The sequence below is a fragment of the Rhinoderma darwinii genome, chromosome 5, assembly GCF_050947455.1.
Source record: "Rhinoderma darwinii isolate aRhiDar2 chromosome 5, aRhiDar2.hap1, whole genome shotgun sequence".
NCBI lineage: Eukaryota > Metazoa > Chordata > Amphibia > Anura > Rhinodermatidae > Rhinoderma > Rhinoderma darwinii.
The window spans coordinates 238,335,963-238,354,053 of record NC_134691.1 but is presented as its reverse complement, the minus strand read 5'-3'; the positions used below and the strand labels follow the sequence as shown (position 1 = coordinate 238,354,053).

The 18,091-nt window shown below is 44.6% G+C and overlaps 1 long non-coding RNA gene across 1 annotated transcript in view; it reads right to left on the bottom strand.

Annotated features, from left to right (window-relative positions):
• LOC142652869 (uncharacterized) overlaps window positions 1-17,779 on the bottom strand; it is a 38,200-nt gene extending 20,421 nt beyond the window's left edge. Inside the window, exon 1 of the long non-coding RNA XR_012847965.1 lies at window positions 17,695-17,779. This is a non-coding gene — a long non-coding RNA (uncharacterized LOC142652869). The remainder of the gene's footprint in view (window positions 1-17,694) is intronic.
• Between the last annotated feature and the right edge of the window lie 312 nt (window positions 17,780-18,091).

Here is an 18,091-nt window from a genome sequence, read left to right as displayed (position 1 = left end):
AATTCGTAATATAAAGGCTAAATCACTCAGCCTAAGTTCACTAGATAACATGGCATCATTTGTTGAGTCAGTGACGAGCTAATTGGTGAATAATGCGTTTAATCGCAGTCTTCTAAAAAAAAAAATCTAAAACAACATGTAATTGGAACCAATCAATATCGTTAGTTGGACAAAAAGAAAGTCCCTTTTCCAGGACCTTCAATTCAATATCTGACACTGTATATGTGGATATATTTACCACCAATTTTAAGTCCTCCTTCCGGGGGTGCCCCGTCCCCGTGGATGGTTGTAAATTATCTGCCAGATACCCTCTGTAGTGTTTTCTCCCACCTCTTCTCTGTGTACAGAGTCCATATGTCCCCCTAAAAAAAGAGGAACTCTGTGTTGAGCCATCTGAGAACTCTGTATCAATTGCTGTGGACAAAAAAAACCTTCATATTGTTGTCTAGGTCGTCTTCTCCTATTTCGACGTTGCTGTTGGTGACCACTACCATCTGGACCATGCAAGGTTTGCCAGGTATAGATCTTACCACTGCCATAGTCCTCAATATCCCGATACCTCTTGGTTCTTTTAGTTTCCTCCAGGTCCTTACAGTGTGCAGTTAATTGGACGTCCAATTTCTCTCTCATGTTTTGGAACTCATTGAGGGTCAGAATATCTTTTAGTGAACCCTCCAATTCATCATTTGAAGATAGCTATGTCTATACATCTGTTTTATTTCAATATGTATTGATCTGGCTTAGATACATAGATGATACCTTCGTTATTTGGAGAGGTGATTTTACTACCCTAGATTTGTTCTTAAATGAACTTAATGTGATATATCCAGAATTACAATTTAACATGGTCCATTCTGACTTTTCTTTTCTATACAGTTCCTTGACACTTTGATTGATATTGAAAGTGGTAAATTACAGACTGATCTATATGAAAAAAGGACTGATCGTAACAATCTGTTACACTTTGACAGCCAGCATCCCAAGCGGGGCTAAGTGTTAGCCTCTAAAAATTCTAGCACTACCCCCCAATTATTATCCCGGTACCCAGCGCCACCAGGAATATCGGGAAGTGCCGGATACAATCCAGTACCCGACCATCTGTAGTTATGGTCGGGCACTGGGGCAGCCAGAGGCTGGTATTATTAGGCTGGGAAGTCCAAAAAACAGTGACACTTCCCACCCTGGTAATGATAGCCTGCTGCTACTATGTTGTATCTGTCTGGTTATGAAAATAGGGGGGGGTACCCCAAATAGTTTTAAATAAATAAATAATTGACAAAAACTATGTGGGGACCCCCTATTTTCATAACGAGCCAGATACAATATAGCAGCAGCAGGCTAGCATTACCAGGATGGGAAGGGCCACTGTTTTTGGACCTTCCCAGCCTAATAATACCAGCCACCTCAGTACCCAACCTTCACTATAGATGGTCAGGTACTGGCTCTTCACGATATTTCTGGTTGTGGTGGATACCGAAGTAATAATGGGGGGGTTAGTGATAGACTTTTTACTGGCTCACACTAAGCCCCGCCTTAGTAATGGATGTCAGCAAACAGACAACTGCCATTACTAAGGCACTAATAAAGTATTTAAAAACAGAGACATAACTCCCTGTTCACACAGAGTTAGTTGGTCGTGATTTTTTTTTTTTAACATTCTTTTCATTATATCATACGGCCAGATATAATGCAATCGCAAAAAGAATAAACAAAAAATAAATATCAAATATTAAGTGTACAATGTTCCAATACACAGTGTACAATAAACCTCTGACACAGCAGGGTACAAGGGCATCATATAAACAGAAAGTACATGCAGAACATAGAATATACAGATATCTCTGTAAGATTATCAATAATACAGATGTAGGTACCACGGTGACCAAGGCCAATCCCACTCAGAATTGGAATCATATAAAACACATACCCTTTATCAGAGAGAAGAGACTAATGTAAAGTAACCAAGTGGTCCCAGAAGGTTTATACATTGTAACAATACAATACAGACCCCTACCCATGGCAGGGTAAAGCAGTCTCGCCATTTACCCCTATCCGGTGAAATCAGTTCCCAGAGTCTAATGAACGCTAAACGCTTACCCCCAGGAATGTCACTCATGCGTAAGACAAGTATTCCTCAGAAGCGCAGAACACCTTCCAATCATGCCATACTAAACTCGCAGTCCCGGGCGCAATATTATGGGGCTTTGTCGCTTCCTCAATTCCATACACACGATTGCTCCAATGGTGTCAAGTCTCTATGTAAATGCAGCTTTGTTTTATTGTCATTATAAAAGTGTTGTACCCGTAGAAAGTCCCAACGTCATATCATTGATCTTTCAGTTTCCGGGATGATTAAATCAAAGAGTTTATGTAAAGGATCTGCCAGACACAGCTTCTGTGTCGACGCCCGTGGTTACTCAGTCTGCACCTGCTCCTAAGTCTGATAGAGTGACTCGATCATCTACCACTCGGGCTGGGAGGCTGAGAAGTGGGAGAGCCTATCACAGCCTGGCCAGACGGAGCTAGCTCCCGCCCTCTGTCTATTTATACCTTCGTTTCCTGCTTCTCCTTTGCCTGTGATTCTGCTGGTACCCGCCCGGGATGTTCACGCTGGGGTATTGCTCAGGAGGTTCCATCTTCGGTTCCCCAATAAGCCAGGTCCACCTAGAAAGGGTCCAGTGGCCCCTCATAAAAGGGGGGGTACTGTAAAGGATCTGCCAGACACAGCTTCTGTGTCGACGCCCGTGGTTACTCAGTCTGCACCTGCTCCTAAGTCTGATAGAGTGACTCGATCATCTACCACTCGGGCTGGGAGGCTGAGAAGTGGGAGAGCCTATCACAGCCTGGCCAGACGGAGCTAGCTCCCGTCCTCTGTCTATTTATACCTTCATTTCCTGCTCCTCCTTTGCCTGTGATTCTGCTGGTTTCCTGGCTCTGCTGCTTGTACTATTTGTCCTCTGCTTCATACTGACCCTGGCTTTACTGACTACTCTCTTGCTCTGCGATTGGTACCTCATACACTCCTGGTTTGACTCTGCTCGTTCACTACTCTTGTAGCTCACGGTGTTGCCGTGGGCATCTGCCCCTTTTCCCTTAGCTTCTTTGTACCGTTGTCTGTCTGTCTGTCGTGCACATAGTGAGAGTAGGGACCGTCGCCCAGTTGTACGCCGTTGCCTAGGACGGGCCGTTGCAAGTAGGCAGGAACTGAGTGGCGGGTAGATTAGGGCTCACCTGTCTGTCTCCCTACCCCGTCATTACAGTTTAAGCCCCCGAGTCATTAAGAAATTATGGAATGTCAAAGGAGATGGTCTAGATGAGTAAGCCAATAAAAAAAAAATTGGGGCACATACCCGGAGGGAAATCATTGTTGTTGGAGATCGGAACTAGCGGACCATCTGGTGGTATCAGTATTGACTGACCCCCAAATCTTTTATATGTGTTAACTACTGGACCTGCAATAAATGGAAGATGGGCGTTTTTACCCGGTGTGTAATAATGTGTTCTAAGCCATGGGATGGCGGTTAGTGGAACAGGCGCCACAGGAACTTCAATATTAATCCACAACTTGGATGACTTATGATGGAACCAGGCCAATATTCTAGCACTCACCGCTGCAAAATAGTAGGATTGACAATCCGGTAAACCAAGTCCAGACTGGGCGGTCTAGCTCGCCAGTCTGGGAGGTCTAGCTCGCCGTTGGCGCTGATTTTGATGCTGAAACCACGTCAGAATCAGCACAATAAAACTCCCGAAATCGCCTGCGTTGATTTTAATGGGAGGCAGAGGCGTTTTTTTCCCAGACAGATTTTGGCCACTCCTGTGAAAAAAAAAAGTGGCGTGTCCTTTATTGCCGCAGCTTCCGCCCCTGACCTCCCATTGAAATCAGTGGGAGGCAGAAAAAACCCATGGCAGTCGTTTCAGAGGTCATTGCATTAGCTTCAATGGCCGTGGCCAAACACTGCCACGAAAACTGCAGAAAAATTCTTAGGAATTCTTAGGCAGATTTTTTTCTGCCTGCAAACAACTGTGTGTGAACAGGGTTAAGGGTGTATTCACACAGTGTGGTTTTGGCACAGTTTTCCCAAGCCACCGAAAACCACATTGGAAAACACACGCTATTTTCGAACCTGCAAAACAAAAAAATTAAGTTAGTAATATGAAAAATAAAAATACTTCTACTCACCTACAACAGTCTCCTGTCTTCTCAGCTGCGCCGCAATAGAAACTCAGTGGCAGATAAGTAGACCATAGGCCCTGGGCTGTTACCCAAACGTGGCCCCCCTCCTTCTCCACCCTGCCATGCCGTAACTATTGTTAACATTACCTTTTTGTGCAAGCATTAACAAATGGGTTTTACGATTGCTCTTGTCAAAGGGCTGTATCCCTACATGCTGACAGTCTCCAACCATCGCTGACAGTATCACACTGTGCAGGAACACATCTTCCTGACAAGGGGAATTGTCTATCAGTCCTAGACTACACAAAGACTTTTTGTGAAATACAAGAATTTCCTATAATAAACATGTCAGGAGAGGTGACAGATTCTTTATAAATCTAGTAACTCACAGGTGACGACGTCTCAAATTCTAGTCTTTTTTTTCCCCTTTTCTTCATCATCCGCTCCAGAGTTAATGACGACTTCTCACGGCCATGACCCTTTTCTGCAGAATTTGCCACTCAGATGTCTTCAGTTCCTCACTTTTCCAACATTTCCACACATATACATAAAGATAAAATTATCATGGTGCCAAACACTGTGCCCCTAAATATAATAGCACCATACACTGCTCCCTGAATAAAATAGTACCAAACACTGTGCCCCTGAATATAATAATACCATACACTGTACCCCTGAATATAATTGTGTCAATATCTGTAAAGTAATGCACCACATTTACAAAGTTCCCACTGTACATAGTGCAACACACAGCCCCCTGAAGATATCACACATCCCCGCGCAGAGAGCGCCACACACAGCCCCCTATAGATAGCACCACACAGCCGCCACTGTACAGTGCACCTCACACATACCTCTGTGGATAGCGCCACACAGCCCTCCCCTCTTGTAAATAGTGCCACAAAGGCCCCCCTTGAATATAGTGGCACACAGCCCCCACTTTAACATAGTGCCAAACAGCTCCACCCTTGAATATAGTGCCACACAGCCCCTCCTTGAATATAGTGGCACACAGCCCCCCCTTGAACACAGTGCCACACAGCCCCCCCTTGAACATAGTGCCACACAACCCCCCCTGGAACATAGTGCCACACAACCCCCCTTGTATATAGTTCCACACAGCCCCCCTTGTATATGGTGCCACAGAACCCTCCCTTGAATATAATGCCACACAGCCCCCCTTGTATATAGTGCCACACAACCCTTATTGTATATAGTGCCACACAACCCCCCTTGTATATAGTGCCACACAACCCCCCTTGTATATAGTGCCGCACAGCCCCCCTTGAATACAGATGTAGCCATCTTTACCTTGACTTTTAACGCATTAAATAAACAATGGCTAGATCTTTTATCTTGACTTTTTCAATGACTTTTCAATTGCTTTTGTTGTATGATATCACGCTGCAGCAAGTTATCAGAATCAAGTTAAAGGTGGCTACAACTGTATAGTGCCACACAGACCCCCTCCCTTGTATATAGTGTCACACAGCAGTCCCCCCCTTGTATATAGTGCCACACAGCGCTCCCCCTCTTTTATATAGTGCCACACAGTGCTCCCCTTTTATATAGTGCCACATAGCGCTCCCCTCTTGTATATAGTGCTACACAGCACTTCCCCCCGTTGTATATAGGGCCACACAGCGCTTACCCCCTTGTATATAGAGCCACACAGTGCTTCCCCCTTGTATATAGGGCCACACAGCTTGCCCCCTTGTATAAAGGGCACACACAGCGCCCCCTTTGTATAAAGGGCCACACAGCGCTCCCCTCCTTGAATATAGGGAAACAGCGCTCCCCACAGCGCTCACCCTTGTTTATAGGGCCACACAGCCCTCCCCTCCCTTGTATATAGGGCCACACAGCACTCCCCCCCCCACAAAGTGCTCCCCCCTTGTATATAGGGACACACAGCACTCCCCCTACACACAGCATTCCCCCCACACAAAGTATAAAAGCCTCCACAGCAGCGCCAAACGAATACCACAGTGAAGCACAACGTACCACCACAGCATCACCAAAATAATATCAGTGGAGCACAAAATGCCTCCTCAGCAGTGCCAAACTAATACCACAGTGCTGAACAAAATACCACCCCAGCAGCACCAAACTATTACCACAATACAGTATAAAATACCCCCCCCAGCAGCGCTAAACAAATACGACAGTGCATCACAAAATACTTCCCCTGCCGCGCCAACTAATACCACAGTACAGCACAAAATACCTCAACAGAAGTGCCAAACAAATACCACAGTGCAGTACAAAATACCTCCCCAGCAGCGCCAAACTAATACTTAAGCAATAGTCACGAGGACTTCCCGGGCACAGCTCTACTTTAAGTGTTGAGCCCAGCGAAGCCCTTGCCGTCACTGTCCATATATACAAGAGAGGGAGCTGTGTGGCATGATATACCAGACGAGGGCTGTGTTACACTATATACAAGGGGGGGGAGAGAGCTGTGTGGCACTATATACAAGAGAGGGGGGCTGTGAGGCACTATACACAAGGGAGGACTGTGTGGCACTATATACAAGGGTGGCTGTGTGGCACTATATACAAGGGGGGCTGTGTGGCACTTTATACAAGGGGGGCTGTGTGGCACTTTATACAAGGGGGCTGCCTGGCACTATATACAAGGGGCACTAAATATGAGAGGGGCTGTGTGGCACTATATACACAAGAGGGGAGCTGTGTGGCAGTATATAAAAGGGGGGCTGTGTGGCACTACATACAAGGGTGCTGTAAAGGATCTGCCAGGCACAGCTTCTGTGTCAACGCCCATAGGTAATCAGTCTGCACCTGCTTCTATGTCTGTGAGACTGACTCCATCTTCCACCACTCAGGATGGCAGGCTTAGGAGTGGGAGAGCCTATCACAGTCTGGCCAGATGGAGCTAGCTCCCGCCCTCTGTCTATTTATACCTGCCTTTCCTGTTCCTCCTTGCTTGTGATTCTTCTCGTTTGGTTTCCTGGCCCTGCTGCAGCTTCTTGAACTATTTGTCCCTGCTTCATACTGACCCTGGCTTACTGACTACTCTCCTGCTCTGCGTTTGGTACCTCGTACACTCCTGGTTTAACTCGCCTTGTTCACTACTCTCCTGCTCTGCGTTTGGTACCTCGTACACTCCTGGTTTGACTCGGCTCGTTCACCTCTCTTGTTGCTCACGGTGTTGCCATGGGCAACTGCCCCATTTCCCTTAGCTTCTGTGTACCCTTGTCTGTTTGTCTGTCGTGCACATATTGAGCGTAAGGACCGTAGCCCAGTTGTACCCCGTCGCCTAGGGCGGGTCGTTGCAAGTAGGCAGGGACTGAGTGGCGGGTAGATTAGGGCTCACTTATCTGTTTCCCTACCCCCATCATTACAGGTGCGCTGTGTGGAACTATATACATGAGAGGGGCTGTGTGGCATTATATATAAGAGGGGGCTGTGTGGCACTACATACAAGGGGGGCTATATGGCACTATATACAAGGGGGGCTGTGTGGCAGTATCTACAAGGGGGGCTGTATGGCACTATATACAATGGGAGCTTTGTGACACTATTTACAAGACGTGGAAGGCTGTTTGGCGCTATCTACAGGGGGTCTGTGTGTGGCGCTATCTACAGGGGGCTAAGTGTGGCGCTATCCATAGGGAGGGCTGAGTGTGGCGCTATCCACAGGGGGGTGGCGCTTTCTAAGGGGGACTGTCTGGCCCTATCTATAGGTAGGGCTGTGTGTAATGCTGTCTACATGAGGATGTGTGTGCCGCTATCTATAGGGGTGTGTGTGTGATGCTAACTACAGGGGTAGTGTGTGACGCCATCTATAGGGACAGTGGTGCAAGAGAGGGATTATCTCATTGATGCCTATAATTGGTGTTTATAACGGTCTATTTTACTTATGTCATATTTAAAAAAGTAATTAAAACTAATTAAAAATAAGTTTTCTTATTCTCTTACTTAGTATGCTATTTTAGCGTTTACTGGGGGTATTATTTTTGTTTATCTGATCGCCCATCATTGATGGAGACTTGCCCTGCTCCCTAACTGCTCTGCTCAGGAGCTGCCAAGACTTGGAAGGAACATATATGGACAGTGACGACAGTGACGTCAGGGGCTACCCTGAAGCAGATTCCCCTTCCAGAGGGTTGCCGACGCCCTGGCCGAGGATTACACTCTTAGGCCGGATTCACACAAACGTGTGCGTTTTGCGCACGCAAAAAACGCTGCGTTTTGCGTGCGCAAAAGGCACTTAACAGCTCCGTGTGTCATGATCATATGGTGCGCGGCTGCGTGCTTTTCGGGCAGCCACCATCATTATGACAATCTGTTTGTATGTTTGGAAACAGAAAAGCATGTGGTGCTTTCCTGTTTTCATTCATACTTTTCACTGCTGTTGCGCGAATCACGCGCGTCCCACGGAAGTGCTTCCGTGTGGTGCGCGTGATTTTCACGCAACTATTGACTTCAATGGGTGCGTGATGCGTGAAAAACGCAGAAATATAGGACATGTCGTGAGTTTTATGCAGAGGACACCCGCTGCGTAAAAATCACGGACTGTCTGCATGGCCCCATAGACTAATATAGGTCCGTGCGAGGCCAGTGAAAATCACGCGCGTTGCACGGACATATATCACGTTCGTCTGAATAAGCCCTTAGATGTAACCCCTGATTTGACTTTCCATATATAGACAGTGACGTCAGGGACTCCTCCTGAAGCGGAATCCATGGCCACAGCTCTGGCGCACATAGAGGGAGTCCCAATGACATTATCTACAGGGGGTAATGCTATCTACAGGGGGAGTGGCACTATCTACATGGGCACTGTGGCACTATCTACGTGGGCTCTGGTACTTTATATGTGGGCAATGGGGCATTATATGTGGGCAACTAATGGGGCATTATACAGTATGGGGGCAGCTAAGGCGGCATTACACTGTATGGTAGCAGCTAGGGGGCATTATACTGTATGGGGGCAGCTAAAGTGGCATTATACTGTGTGGGAGGCACTATGAGAGCATAATAACGTGTGGACTGGACCAGGTGTATATGCGCAGGGATTGGGCGGGATTAGAGGTGTGGCTTAAAAGAAAAAAAATGTGCCCCTCTTTGCGATACTTGAAAGTTGGGAGGTATGGTCTGGGTTGTTTTTAAGGGTTTGGTCCCTTATTTCCAGTGAAGGGTAATGTTAATGCTGCAAAATGCCAACACATTTAACACAGTTGTAAATTCCAACTTTGTGGAAACAGTTTAAGGTTCAGTCCTTTTCTGTTCCAGCATGACTGTGCGCCAGTGCAAAAAGCGAGGTCCATAAAGACATGGGGTGAGTAGTTTGGTGTAGAAAACCTTGAGTGGCTACACAGAGCCCTGACCTCAACCCCATCAGACACCTTTCGGTTGAACGTGATTGCGAACTAGTACTCAACCAACATCAGAAGAGTGGAGGCTGTTATAGCCGCAAAAGGAGGACAACTTTATATTAACGACATGGATTTGGAATGGGAAGTCCAACAAGCTGATATAGGTGTAATGGTCAGGTGTCCACACACTTTTAGCAAGGTAGTGTACATTGGGTCTCACCTTTCCGCCTTACAGCTATGAGGAAGGACACGCTGTAGTCACTCTCTGCTTTTATCCTCGGCTGTCGGTTACTTAGAGCAGCGGCTACCAAAAATTATCTTGATAAGATGTATTTGTCTATACTTTTAATTTAGTTTTTATTATGATTAGTTAATTAACCCCTTCACGCACCAGGATGTAGCGGTACGTCAAGCATTGCAATCACAGCCCCTTGAGAATGAGTATGTGATGGCTCTGGCTCAGAAGATAAGCCAGCGCCATCACTGCTGGATGTCGGCTGTATATTTCTAGGCTCCGATCCGGCTGATTAACCCCTTAGATGCAGCGAGTGGTATTTAGCCTGTCGGCATTCCTGATGGGTGCCATGGCCGCGGGTGTCATAGCTGACAACTTGCTGTAATAGACCTCAAATGCGCATGGTGTTCTTTCACTCCTAAGCTCGATTATGAGTCCAGGGAAATGATAAATGCCTTGAAATGGGGTCACTTCTCATTGTTTTCCACTCTACTCTGGTACCTAAGGTGCTCTGCAAATGCGACATGGCGCCCGTACGCCAGTCCAGCAAAATCTGTACTCAAAGCCAAATTGCGCTCCTTCCATTTTGAGCTCTGTCATGTGCCCAATCAGCAATTTAGGGCCACACATGATTTTTTTTCTTCTTCTACGCCTTGTGAAAATAAAAATTTGGGAGCAAAAACTATATAATTTTGGAAAAAATTTAATTTTCACTGCCTAATTCTAATAAAATCTATGAAACACCTGTGGGATCAAAATGCTCACTACAACCCTAGATAAATGCCCTGAGGGGTATAGTTTCCAAAATTGAGTCATTTCTCATGGGTTTCTACTGTACTGGTACATCAGGGATTATGCAAATGTGACATGGTGCAGAGAAATCAATCAAGCAAAATCTGCATGCGAAGTAGCGCTCCTGCCATTCTGAGCCCTGCGGTGCGTCCAAACAGCAGTTTATGACCACATATGGGGTATTGCCGTACTTGGGAGAAATTTCTTTACCAATGTTGGGGTGCTTCTACTTTATTCCTTGTGAAAATGAGAAAAATTCAACATTTTAGTGGAAAAATTTAGATTTTCATTTTCACTGCCTGATTCAAATAAATTCAGCAAAAAAACAGTGGGGTCAAAATGCTCATTATACCGCTAGATAAATTCTGTGAGGGGTGTAGTTTCCCAAATGGGGCCACTTTTGTGGGTTTCTCCCTGTTTTGGCTCCTTCAGGGCTTTGCAAATGTGACATGGCCCCGCAAACCATTCCAGCAAAACCTGAGCTCCAAATGTCAAATGGTGCTCCTGCCTTTCTAAGCTCTACCGTGTGTCTAAACAACAGTTTATTACCACATATGAGGTATTGCTGTACTCGGGAGAAATTGCTTTACAAATGTTGTGGTGCTTTTCCTCCTTTATCTATTGTTAAAATGAAAAAATCTGAGCTAAAACTACATTTTATTAGAAAAAATTTGGATAAATTCCGCAAAAAAACTGCGGGGTCAAAATGCTAACTATACCCATAGAAAAATTCCTTGGGGTGTAGCTTTGTGGGGTTTGCACTGTTTTGATCCCTCCATGGCGTTGCAAACATGACAAGGCACTGAAGACCATTCCAGCAAAATCTGCGCTCCAAAATCCAAATGATGCTCCTTCCCTATTGAGCTCTGTCGTGGGTCCATACTGCATTTTATTACCACATATCGGGTAGTCCCGTAATCCGGAGAAATTGCTTTACAAATATTGGGGTGCTTTTTCTTCTTAATTCTCTGTAAAATGTACAACTTTCTACGTTTTTTCAGAAAAAAAAGTCGATTTTCATTTTTACAGACTAATTCCAATAGGACAAAACAGTAACTACACCCCTCAAGAAATGTGTCTAGGGGTATAGTTTCCAAAATGTGGTAACTTTTGGGGGGTTTCCACGGTTTTGGCACCACAATACCTCTTCAAACCTGACATAGTGCCTAAAATATATTTGTAAAAAAAGGAGGCCCCAAAATCCGCTAGGAGCCCCTTTGCTTCTGAGGCCTGTGTTTCAGTCAATTACCACACTAGGGCCACATGTGGGATATTTCTAAAATCTGCAGAATCTGGGCAATAGATATTGAGTTGCACTTCTCTGGTAAAACTTTGTGTGTTACAGAAAAAAATTATTATAAATGAATTTTGGCAAAAAAAAATTGAAAATTTTAAATTTCACCTCTAGTTTGCTCTAATTCCTGTGAAACACCTAAGGGGTTAAGAAACTTTCTGAATGATGTTTTGAGAGGTGCAGTTTTTAAAATGGGGTGATTTATGGGGACTTTCTAATATATGAGGTCCTCAAAGCCACTTCAAAACTGAACTGATCTCTGAAAAAATAGCCTTTTGAAATTTTCTTGAACAAGTGAGAAATTGCTGCTAAAGTTCTAAGCCTTGTAACGTCCTAGAATAATGAAAGGACGTTCAAAAAACAATGCAAACATAAAGTAGACATATGGGAAATGTTAACTAGTAACTATTTTGTGTGCCATTACTATCTGTTTTACAAGCAGATATGTTTGAATTTAGAAAAATGCTATTTTTTGAAAATTTTCTCTAACTTTTGGTGTTTTTCACAAATAAATACTGAATTTAATCAAGCAAAATTTTTTCAGCAACACAAACTACAATATGTCACGAGAAAAGAATCTCAGAATCGCTTGGATAGGTAAAAGCATTCCAAAGTTATTACCACATAAAGTAACTTGTCAGATTTGAAAAAAAATCTGCTGTGTCCTCAAGGCCAAAACAGGCTGTGTCCTTAAGGGCTTAATAGAGCATTTTTAGTAATATTGTAATACACAGTATATTCTCAGCATTGTCTGAATTTTTAAAGGGGGTTTGCTAGTGAACTGGTGCTCATGGTGGCGATCTAAGAACCGGAGAGACTCTTCAGTCCATATTATGGGGGTGATCGCCCAGGAAGAGTTTTTTGGTCAAAAGGTCCAAAATGGGGTTGCAGGAAGAGCCAGAGAACATATACTAGCCAAAGAGGTAAAAGACCAGTGGCGGATTAAGTAGACCATAGGCCCTGGGCTGTTACCCAAACTTGGGCCCCCCCTTCTCCACCGCTGCCCTTCCGCGCCATAACTATTGTTAACATTACCTTTTTGTGCAAGCATTAACAAATGGGTGTTATGATTGTCCTTGTCAAAGGGCTGAATCCCTACATACTGACAGTCTCCAACCATCGCTGACTGTATCACACTGTGCAGGAACACATCCTCCTGACAAGGGGAATTGTCTATCAGTCCTAGACTGCACAAAGACTTTTTGTGAAATACAAGGATTTATTATACACAACCAATGCGGAGGACAACCAAAATACCCCTTTGAAAGTCATATAGAGTAAATTACTTTAATAAATATATAATATATAGGGGAAGGGCATACAAAGGTGAATACCCATGAATATTGGTAACATTAGCGATAACTCATATAATATGTTAAGAACAACAACCTAAAAGAAATGAGTCAAAGACTGAATTTATAATAAAGAATTTATAATTTTTATTATTGCACAACAAAACAGATAAATATATTTACTCACAAGTTTAAAAAGACAAGGATGACTATCACAGTGTGGAAAAAGAAGCCAGACACATGTGTATAATGGGGCTACTATTGTAGGATATGCATGAAAAGGATATATATGAGAAAACAAGGTGCATAAATAAGTTAATAAATAAATAAATTACTAACACCTGGGTATGTCTATCAAAAGGACTGAATGAGGTCCCAAATGATAGTATATGATAGTACTCGTGAGTAAATATATTTATCTGTTTTGTTGTGCAATAATAAAAATTATAAATTCTTTATTATAAATTCAGTCTTTGACTCATTTCTTTTAGGTTGTTGTTCTTAAGGATTTACTATAGTAAACATGTCAGGAGAGGTGACAGATTCTCTATAAATCTTTTGACTCACAGGTGACAACGTCTCAAATTCGAGTCGTTTTTTTTCCTATTTTCTTCTCCATCAGGTCTAGAGTTCATGACGACTTCTCCGGGCCAAGACCCATTTCTGTAGAATTTGCCACTCGGATGTCTTTGGCTCCTCACTTTTCCAACATTTCCACATCTATAAACTAAGATAAAATATTCATGGTTCCACACACTGTGCCCCTAAATATAATAGCACCATACACTGCACCGCTGAATAAAATAGTACCGAAAACTGTGCCCCTGAATATAATACCACACACTGTGCCCCCGAATATAATTGTGTCAATATCATGCACCACATACACAGTGCCCCCTGTACATAGTGCCACACACAGCCCCCTGTAGATTTCATTACACAAAGCCCCTGTAAATATCCCTCCTACCCCTACAGCTAGCACCACAAACATCCCCGCGTAGAGTCACACACAGCCCCCTTTAGTAAGCGCCACACAGCACTCCCCCTCTTGTAAATAGTGCCACACATCCCCCTTTTTAATATAGTGCCAAACAGCCGCCCCTTGAATATAGTGCCACACAGCCCCCCTTGAATATAGTGTCACACAGCCCCCCTTGAATATAGTGCCACACAGCCCCCCCTTGTATATAGTGCCACACAGCCCCCCCTTGTATATAGTGCCACAAAGCCCCCCCTGAATATAGTGTCACACAGCCCCCCTTGAATATAGTGCCACACAGCCCCCCCTTGTATATAGTGCCACACAGCCCCCCCCCTTGTATATAGTGCCACACAGCCCCCTCTTGTATATAGTGCCACACATCCCCCTCCCTTGTATATAGTACCACACAGCCCCCTGTAGTGTCACAAAGCCCCCTCCTTTCGCCCCTTGTATATAGTGCCACACAGAGATTCCCCCTTGTATATAGTGCCACAAAGCGCTCCCCTTTGTATTTAGTGCCACACAGCGCTCACCCTTTGTATATAGTGCCACACAGTGCTACCCCTTGTATATTGTGCCAAACAGCACTCCCCCTTGTATATAGTGCCACACAGCGCTCCCCCTTGTATATAGTGCCACACAACACTCCCCCTTGTATATAGTGCTACACAGCACTCCCCTTGTATATAGTGCCACACAGCGCTCCCCTTGTATATAGTGCCACACAGCACTTTTTCCCCTTGTATATAGGGCCACTTAGTGTTCCCCCTTGTATACAGGGCCACACAGCACACCCCCCTTGTATATAGGGCCACACAGCACTTCCTCCCCTTGTATATAGGGCCACAGAGCTCTCCCCCCTTGTATATAGGGGCACACAGCGCTCCCCCTTGTATATACGGCCAGACAGTGCTACGCCCTTGTATATAGGGCCCCACAGCGCTCCCCCATGTATATAGGGACACACAGCGCTGCCCCCCATGTATATAGGGGCACAGAGCACTCCCCCTTTGTATATAGGGCCACACAGTGCTCCCCTCTCTTGTATATAGTGCCACGCAGTACTCCGCCAACACAGAGCTCCCCCTTGTATATAGGAATATACAGCGCGTCCCCCCACCACACAGCACTCCCCCACTTGTATATAGGGACACACAGTGCTCCCCCTTGTATATAGGGGCACACAATGCTCCCCCTTATATATAGGGCCACACAGCGCTCCTCCCACACAGCGCCCCCACCCTTGTATATAGGGCCACACAGCGCTATACCCCGTAAAAAAAATATATATATATTGCACTTACCTTGCCCCGTTCCAGCTCCGGCTGCTCCGGCCGGACGCATGCGCATTCTCTGGGCCGAACGCATACGCAGACCTGCGCATGGAGTCTTCCTGGAGCCTTATAGGCTGCAGGCCTAAGGTGGCCTGCAGCCTATAGTATTCATTTGTATTGGATTCCTGAGGACTCCGATACAAGTGAATGTGGCAGTCGCTAGCACCGAGGCCCCCTCATGCCCGGTGGTGTCGCTAGAAATGGGCATGGGCCCCCTGGGAGCATTGGGCCCCAGGCGGCCGACAACCGCCCTAATGAGGATCCACCACTGTGGAAACTAAAGATAAATGAAAAATAATTCCCTTAGGGGATGTTCACACGGTACTAAAAGGAAAACGACGTGTACACCTGTCAAATACACTAGTGTTTCTTGTGAAACGTCTTAAAATACAGGCATTTTTGCGTGTTTTTTTTATTGCATTTTGTGCGCGCTTTTTGGCGTGTAATTAGGACTCCCATTAACTATGGGAACATTTGGCGCATTTTACGTGCCAAAGAATTGACCGTACGCTTCTTTAATCCGCAACGTGTCTTTCAAAAACATGTAAAAAAGCGTGTTGTGTACTAACAGCGCGCTTATATATTTATTTAAGTGGTAAGCTTAATTGTTTTTTGACACGCTTTTCAGCACGTAAAATGCGCTAAAATACATGTCGAATGCTCGCCATGTGAACAAGTGAACTGAAAAGTCATTCACTACAGGGTCTTCTCTTTTGACTTTTATATTTCTTAGGCAGAATTCACACGAGCACATTACGTCCGTAATGGACGGACGTATTTCAGCCGCAAGTCCCGGACCGAACACACTGCAGGGAGCTGGGCTCCTAGCATCATAGTTATGTACGATGCTAGGAGTCCCTGCCTCTACGTGGAACTACTGTCCCGTACTGAAAACATGATTACAGTACGGGACAGTTGTCCGGCAGCGAGGCAGGGACTCCTAGCATTACATAACTATGATGATAGGAGCCCGGCTCCCTGCAGTGTGTTCGGTCCGGGACTTCCGGCCGAAATGCGTCCGTCCATTACGGACGTAATGTGATCGTGCGAATACAGCCTTAGCCTTTTGGTGTGTCCTATAGCTGCTGTGATTAGCATGTCCTACAATTATAGAATCACTTAAAAAATGGAACTGGACAATGTTTGGCAATTAGAAGACACCTCTTTCTGGCTTGTAGCCAAAAACAAGGGGGTGAGTCTCCCTCCCACATTTACAGCAGCTGTGAGTCAGGTTGCTTTGCCTGATTCACTTTGCTGTAATTGAGGGAAGTGCTCCCTCTGGTGGCCAACATAGGAAAACATGTCAAATTATTATTTTATTTTTAATACTTCCCACCTTGTGGAAGAAATGTTTAATTTGCAACACATTCCCTTTAACCAATCTTCCTAAAAAGGAAAAATTCCCTCCTGATCCCAAGTGCCAATCTGACTGGATCAACATTTAAACAAGAATTCTACTCATTGACAGAGGAGTAGATATTTTCTACGCCTTTTTTAAAGTCATCTAGTGTTCCTGCTGTGACCAGCTCCTGTGGTAGGCTATTCCGCAGATTTATAGTCCTCACAGTAAAAAAGGCTTGTCACCTCCGGAGACTGAACCTTTTTTTCTCCTGATGGATAGAGTGCCCCGTTGTCTTTCGAGAGGGTTTTACATTTAACACGTTTTCACAATATTTCTTGTATGGGCCATGCATTTATTTATATAACTTAATAATGCCCCTCCCCCGTAGTCATCTCTCTTAAGGGTAAATAGGTTTAATTATTTTAATATTTCTTCATAATTTAGATTCTCCATGCCCCTTATTAGTTTAGTCGTTCATCTTTGTATTTTCTCCAACTCCAGGGCATCCTTTCTATGAACTGGAGTCCAGAACTGAACTGCATATTCTAGATGAGGCTGCACTAAGGCTTTGCAAAGTGGTAATTATTTGGTCCTCATACCAAATTAGCACGGTGTGCAATCTGACATGTAGATAAACCCCCTGTCTTCTTAAGAAAAAAGGCTGTGAAACTGTAATCTTTCTCTTTATTGCTATTACACAGGAAAGGGTGAAACTATAGGATGAAATAACAGTAGTATTCAGAATATATCAACTGTACAGTGCATAGGATACAAATAATCTGCTATACACACACACACACACACAATATGACATGAGGTAATACTGCAAACTGACAATGTGCTATCTGATACAGCGAAACATACAGTGAGCCACAGGATTATAACATATAGATTTTGATCTTACCGACAATGCTTAGAACAGGCTGTTGGCACTGAACTTGAGGTAGAACTGGCAGGATGAGGAAAATGGCTGCTACTCATACACAAACAGGAACAGGAAATAACCCACAATGCCTCAGGAGATTTCCCATAATACATAGAAAAACTACAATCTAGGAATACACTAAACCACCAGTAGATGGTGCTATAACCATACAATATAATATAGATGGGGTACAAGAATAGGCAATTGCAATATCTATACTGGTAATCATACACAAAAAAATAGGTATTATTACTTAAATTACTGGACTAGCTGGCGAGGCCAGAACACTCCCCGCTTGACATCAGCCGACGTCACTATTGGGTTTGTTGGATGAAAACAGTAGAACGAGTTCCCCTACTGGTCTGAGGAACAATTT